Below are 7,498 nucleotides of genomic sequence, written 5' to 3' on the forward strand. Positions count from 1 at the left end.
TGTAATCAAAATAGAATTAGTATATATATATGTATGTATGCACACACAAACACACACACACACACACATACGTTTTACTTTATAATACAATATATCTATGCTGCTAATCTTCACAGACTTTTATTTTAGTTCACTGAAATCTTATATGTCCCCGAATCTAATCAAATCATCTATAATCAAAATAAAATCTCATTATATATATATTCTCTCTTTTAATTATTATCAAAAACTTTACATTACATAATATTTATACCCCTAATTTGCACATACTTTTATTTAAATTCACTGATACCCCATATGTCTAATCAAATCATCTCTGATCAAAATATGATCTCCTTTAGCTTTACTTCATGTAAGGGTCCCGCTCCTCGAAGCATTTTGAATAAACCACATTATTATTTGGTACATGTCGGGGATGCTATAATTTCCAGGCATTTTCCTTCTTTAACTTAACACGACATCGAAAGACTGATTCTGTCCATTGGTTTTTTCCACGAAGGACTTTATTGTTTTCTACATGTCTATTTTGCAAGCTTTTTCCCACTCTTCATGGCAATGACATATTCAATTTCAATCACTTTTTCATTCATGTAGGGTTTCTCTCTAGTTAGTCAAAAAAATTCTAGATTCTAGCTGCTCCCGTTCCATGATAGGACCCACAGCACCTTTCTTTCCTGTACTCAACCTTTCTTCCTCTTTTACAGACCAATGCTTCTATGATTTCTAAGCATTTTCCTCCTCTTCCTTTTCCCTGTTAATTCCAGGAAACTACTGAACTTGCCAGCTATTTAATTCATTTACCTTGCTCTTCCACGTAAACTCTAGGATTCAACACAGGTACCATGGAAGGTATTCATTTTATAGTTTGGAATCCACATGTTATGGCAAGCAGCATCAATTCAGTCATTCTTATGGTGAAATTATTACCTACATACAATTGGAAAATTCGAAAGAAGATCACAGCAATTCAATGGAACTTGAATTTTTTTGTCCGCAGAAGTATGATGCAGCGCATCACAAGTTTCGAAACATTTCTAGATATTACATTCTTTATAAATGTTTATGTTTACACTTAATATTAATATGGATATAATCGGTGGGGTAAAGTTGGGTAGATGTAAATATTTTAATAAATGTTTTGTCATGATAATTTACTAGTTTATTTTATATATGCAACCGATCTTACAAGTCGGTCATCTTGAGTCGATTAAAGGGAAGTTAAGAGTTAGTTATATTTCTTAGTTATCGGGTTATGTTTTTGGGAGATCTTTATATCTGTAATGCAGAACTGAGAGTTAGTAGTAAGAGGAATGTTATGAATCAACGAAGAGAATGTAGCCAAAACAAGTTGAATAAATAGAATGATATGTTTATGAACTGTTTTGGGTTGGCTTGCTGGTTGTTCGACACAACCACATTCTTTTAATGTTTATCCATATTCGAATATCAGAAACTGTTATAATTGAATTTGTATATCATTTAGAGAAACCGAATGTTGAAAGAGTTGGATATTTTATGTGAATTGGCTTTAATGTTTGGAATTTATGGTGTTATATGCATCGGTTATTGGGCAGGAGTTTTATTAAAGTTTAATGTGTTAGTTCTATATCAGTTTTTGCTGTTGAACAATGTGTATCAGTTGTATTGAAGAAACAAAAGACTATGAATTTCTATATAATCGGTTATACAATTAATTATGTTTGATTCTTGAAGGAGATATTTGATTTTGTTGAGTTAGATTGGGCTAATTCACCCTTCTGTTGTGCGCTCCGCATCACCCCCTGTCCCTCTCTCTCCAATTTTGCAAAGGTTTTTTTAATAGTTTGAACTAGAGTCAATGGCTTCTTCATCATCTCATCAGCGAAGTCATGAATCTAATGCTTTCTGTGGAATACAACCTGATGGCAGAAGATGAATGGTTTCTGAATCTTCAACATTGTTTGATGTTTTCAATCACAGAGGCCCTGATGTCAAACTAACTCTTGCTACCCAGCTTTACAACTCCCTTAACGAGGTAGGCATCAGAGCATTTCTCGATTTGAAAGAGAGAGTTCTTAGGGAGTCGTTTCGTTCTACAATTGAGACTGCAATTAAATCTGCTAAAGTGCATATCGCCATTCTCTCTAAAAGATATGCAGAGTCAGCTTGGTGTCTGGCTGAGCTAGTTCTAATGCCACAAACAAAGGCCAAGATAATTACCGTGTTTTATCAAGTGTAGCCATGGGCACTCCGATTCATAGAAAAGGGGGAGTATGCCAATGCATTCAATAAATATGAAAAGGAGAGGAGGTACTCAGAGAAACTCCCAGAGTGGAAGGAAGCACTTCAATCCATTTCATTTGTGGCTAGTGAAGAATTTAATGGGTAAGATTTATGTGGTTTATGTAGGTAGGAGTTTATTTGTTCATCCTTAAGAGTCTATTTGGCAATGGGAATACAAGTGGAATAGGCATATGTATATTCTTAAAATTTTGAATTTTCTATTTGGATGCACCAAGTTGAAATTGGAATAGGAATAAAATTGGAATACATATTCCAATTTTGGCCCAAAAATGGGCATTTGCTATTCCACCTAAATTGGTAGAATTGGAATATGTATTCTCATTCCAATTTTTTGTTTTGTTTTAGAAAACATAAATTTTTGAGTTCCTGAATTCTACATCAAATTTAGGTGAACCAAACAAGAATAGGAATACATAACCCCATTTTCTATTCAAGAATAAGTATTCCTATTCCAATTTTTATATTCCCATAGCCAAATAGACTAGTTGTAACTAAAAGTATTTGAATGTTTGTTAATGCATGTAGCAATTGTTCTTTAGGAGCATGATTGATGGTTAAGGTTTTAGATCTTTTGAAGTCAAGAAACTTCTAGATGCATGTAATATGATGTGCACTCATTCTATACATGAATGTAATTGAAATCAGATCTAGGTGTGTGGAATAAAGGAAATTGTTTTCTGCTGCAGCAGAGTCGTGTGTGTGTTTTATTCTTTTGAATTGTGTATGCTCTGTTTTGGACTTGTCTTGCCCTCTTCTCATAGCTCGCAGTTTCGGTAGTTATTTTCTTAGTGATTATTTTTCAATTTTAAAATTAGTTAACTATTTTCTCATGCTTTCTTTTTCATTTCCTAGACTGCAAAAATATAATAGCAGCAGTCCAAAAAAAAGTACAAAAGAAGACATATTTACATGTTGCCACATATCCAGTAGGTCTTGACAATCTCGTGGAACATTTTCAGAGGTGGTGTCTTAATGAACTTGTACTAGATTTTGAAAATCAATGCCAGCTTGAAGAAGGGAAGTATAAGTCTAAGGTGGTTGGGATTTTTGGCATGGGTGCATGTGACAAGACAACGCTTGCCAAAGAGTTGTTCAATCAAAAGAGCTCAAATTACCATAGAGAAAGTTTTTTTTTGATGTGCGAGAAGCGCATGTGACATGCCAATTGCCTTCTTTGCAAGGGAAGCTTCTCAAGGATCTCTTCCAGGCACAATCTTTCAATCCTATAAGTACAAAGGAAGGAATGGGCTATCTCAAAGATCATCTACAAAGAAGCCCCGATGTAAGCTTTCTCATTGTTGTAGATGGCATCGATCATGTGGAGCAATTAAATGCTCTAATGATCATTGACATCTTAAATAAATTTTGCAATAATCTGGTAATTGTTACAACTCATGATGTTGGATTACTTATAAGAGCAGGGTCTAGTGATGGTTATAATCTAAGAGGAATGGATGAAAATAATGGGAGAGAACTATTTTTGTTGGCATGCCTTCAACCAACCCCATTCATCTAATGGATATGAGATGCTAGTCGATGCCCTTGTAAACGTTTGTGGAGGGTTGCCTTTCTCTCTCTAGGTTCTGGGCCGACACGTTCATGGTAAACCTCTCAGTTTTTGGAGGTCAGCATTAATTCAAGCGCGTATGACACTACCTAAAGATGTGAAGCATAGGCTAAAAATAAGTTTTGACGGTTTGAATAATGAAGAAAAACAGATTTTTATGGATATTGCCTGTTTTTCTATTTATAAGCCAAAGGGTATAGCTGAAAGAGTATGAGAGGATTCAGGTTGGAACACTTAACATTCACTGGAAATGCTCAAAGATAAGTGCCTTGTAGAGGAAACACAGATTTGGGTACATAAGGAACTTGAGTTGAGAATGCATGACCACCTGAGGGACTTGGGAAGAGAAATGGCATTGGAGCTCAGCACTCCTCTCCGCTTGTGGCGTCCTCCAGATCTGAAATATTTGGTATGCTAGATTTCTGCTTTAGCATTGTGATATTGCAAATCTTAACATGTTACTGTATTAATTAACATGTCACTGTATTAATAGAAAATTGAGTTGCTTGTGTGTATGTAGGAAACAATGGGATTGAAAAATATCCTGACCAGAAACGATCTTAGGTGTTTCCATTCCATGTTCGATAAATCTATGGGTTGTCAAGTTACATTCTTTTTAGGTCAACCAAATATTTGTGTTGAGGTGTCAGATTCTGTTCTATGGCTCAAGCTTGACGGCATACGACAGCTCGAGTTTGAGGGCATTCCTTCATGGGTCTCTCTAAGATATGTGCATTGCTTGAACATCCAAAATATAGGACTAAAAACATTGTGGAAGAAGAATCACATATAGGTATTCTGATATTTTTGTTCTATCTTTTTAATTGTTATGGTGAAATTCATTTCTTAATGATCGTTTCTGGCCACTATTTTAAAATCATTGAAAATTTTAAACAAATTCATCTTGAACTTCAGGCACCCTCCCAGTTGAAAAAACTTCAGATTGAGTTTTGCTCAGAGCTTGAGGAGCTAAGTCTTGCACATCTTAGTTGCCTGGAAGAGATTACAATTGAAAACTGTTATCATTTAAAAAATGTGTTAGGAATAAATAATCTTACAAAGCTCGAACAATTAAATATTAGTAAATGTCCGAAGCTTGAGGCTTGCACATCAAAGCTGTCTGGAAGAAATTGTAACTAGACACTGTAGTCATTTGAAAAATCTGTCAGGAATATCAAATCTTAACAAGCTTTTACAGTTGAATATTACCGAGTGCCCAGCGCTTGAGCAACTGGGCCTTGAACATATGAGCTGCTTGTAGAAACTCTCAATTGCCAAGTGTAGTCAATTGGAAAGTGTGACAGGAATAAATGATCTTGCAAAGCTGGTAGTGTTGCAAATTTCTAATTGTGTGAAAGTAGAGTTCGAGTGCTTGAGTCTCAGTGGCATGAGATGTTTGGAAACGATAATATTTGACAGAGGTGTTATGGTGAAACAATTTGAGGTGGAAAATTGTCAAAATTTAAAAACATTAAACTACAGGTGTAGAACGTGTACAAGATTTGGCTCATCAGAGCTTGAGAAGTTGCTAATTTTTTTAGGTCCAATTTGCTTGGTGGGGGTTATAATTAATGGGAGTGGAGATCAGTTCAAATATCTTCGACTGATTAATTGCGAGAATTTGAAAACTGTGCCGGGTAACTTGGAGATTGGAAAGTTGCAAGTTAGAAATTGTCCTGAGCTTGAAGAGCTGCCAAGATTTTCTAGCCTGAGCTGCGACTCTGATGTTATTTCTTGTGGAAAGTTACCAGGCATAATGTTGCCAGCATGCCTGACCAGACTGTGTGTAGAAAGTTGCTCAGAGTTGCAAAAGGTATCAGGAACGGGTGATCCTGCGGCGCTGACAGAGTTGTATATTAAAAAGTGTCCAGAGCTTGTGGAGTTGCCTAGGTTTACCAGCCTGAGCTGCACGAATAGAATTCACATTGCATCTTGTGGAAAGTTAGAAAACATTGTGCTGCCAACAAGGCTCTTCTTGAAGGAACTTGTGATTGACTATTCTCAGAAGCTGCAGAACATGGCAAATCTTGATGAATTGCATGTTGAAAAACACATGAGACTTTGTTGTTGCAGGCGCAATGCGGTAATACGGAATTGCATTGATAAGTTGAAGGTAATAATACCGACTCTCATTTTTAACAGGCAATCCTAAATCTAATTTTGATGCGAGTTTAATTACTTTCATTATTGAAATTCAGCTATGTTTCGGTCATCAGTTCCGACAAGATAGCGTTATATTTTGAGCAGTGATGTTGGAATTGGTCTGTTTATAAAAAGAATTAACCAGGGATGATGTTTGAACTGACAATGTTTTGTCTTCTACTTCAGAGAATGCCACTGAAGTGTGTTGTGATGGGAAGAGCAGTGGATGGAGCAGAGTCAGGTTTAAACGAGTATCTATTTTCTGAAGCTGATAGAGTCACCGAAATTGTCAAAATTAGTGATGAAGATTTGGAAAGATTGGAGGAGACTGATGAAGAATGGGAACGATTGAAATACACTGATGATGAAGTAGAGGACACTGATGAAAAATAGGAACGGTGGAAAGTTATTTTATGTTGCGTAGTTGTGGTTCATGGCTCTACCTCACTAGAGTACATAAATAATTACCTACTACATGCGTGGTGCGAAGATTTTGACATTGATTTGCTTCACGGAGAATGGACAATTACTATTTATTGAACCTGGTTATGCGAGGGAAGTTTCAGAGGCTTTAAAGAGGCATGGAATAATGAAGAAGGGGTTTCAGATATGGGCGAGAGAAGGTGACGAGTGGAAAAGTATGAGAATTTTACATAAAATTGTTGATAATCTACATAATTCATAAATGGATTTTTTAAGCTATATTGTTCATGAATGAAGCTTTTTCAAGGTGATTTTTTTGTGTATATAATTAAAATAATTTATTAATTTTAATATGAAGGATCTTCGTTTCTTACATATTTAATGACGAATAAATATTTTTAAAAATTTTTAATAATAAAGAAAAACATATTTCTTAAGAAGAGGTTCTTCATCCTGATATTCATCTTGGTTTCAGAGGAGGTTCTTCATTCAACATTTTAGCAGCGACTTGACAGATATCCGCAGCTTTCTCAACTCAAATAATTTCCATTACATCTTTATAGATTGAGGGGCATTTATTTTGCATGTTTTTGTAGGATTCAAACAACAGCAGCAACACAATAAAAAAAAAAATGATAATAAAACAAGGAAGGCTCTGTTTTACTGTAGGGAAAAAATCTGATATATTATTCCAACTACAAATTGCTATTCAGCCAATACATTTATTCAAATAAAAATTGTTAAAACTAATCCTTAACACATAGATCAAAATATAGATCAGGAGTTCTGACAGTAGTTTTAGCATTATTCCATGCCTATGATTAAGGATGGGAGAAGAAGTAACTAAGACTAGACAAAAATGCATCCAAAAATATCATCTAATGCATGCCATATGTACAGCATGCTTCTTGTTTAAACTACTCCTAAACTGAAGTATTCTAAAAATTATTTATAGAATGGTGGAAATGGAGCAGTGGAGCTGGAGTTTGAAGTGAAGATCTCAACATCAATCTTCATACTCCCCCTTGATGCTGAGAGGACTCACAATCTGATCTCTGAGTACCAAAAACTGATCTTTTGTAA

At 35.2% G+C, this 7,498-nt stretch overlaps 1 pseudogene; it reads left to right on the forward strand.

The window, feature by feature from the left end:
• Nucleotides 1-1,566: 1,566 nt before the first annotated feature.
• Nucleotides 1,567-6,385, forward strand: LOC149551344 (disease resistance protein Roq1-like; annotated as a pseudogene).
• Nucleotides 6,386-7,498: the final 1,113 nt, after the last annotated feature.

The sequence above is a fragment of the Cupressus sempervirens genome, chromosome 6 (assembly GCF_028749045.1).
Source record: "Cupressus sempervirens isolate cs-2001-9-10 chromosome 6, ASM2874904v1, whole genome shotgun sequence".
In the NCBI taxonomy this organism is placed as follows: domain Eukaryota; kingdom Viridiplantae; phylum Streptophyta; class Pinopsida; order Cupressales; family Cupressaceae; genus Cupressus; species Cupressus sempervirens.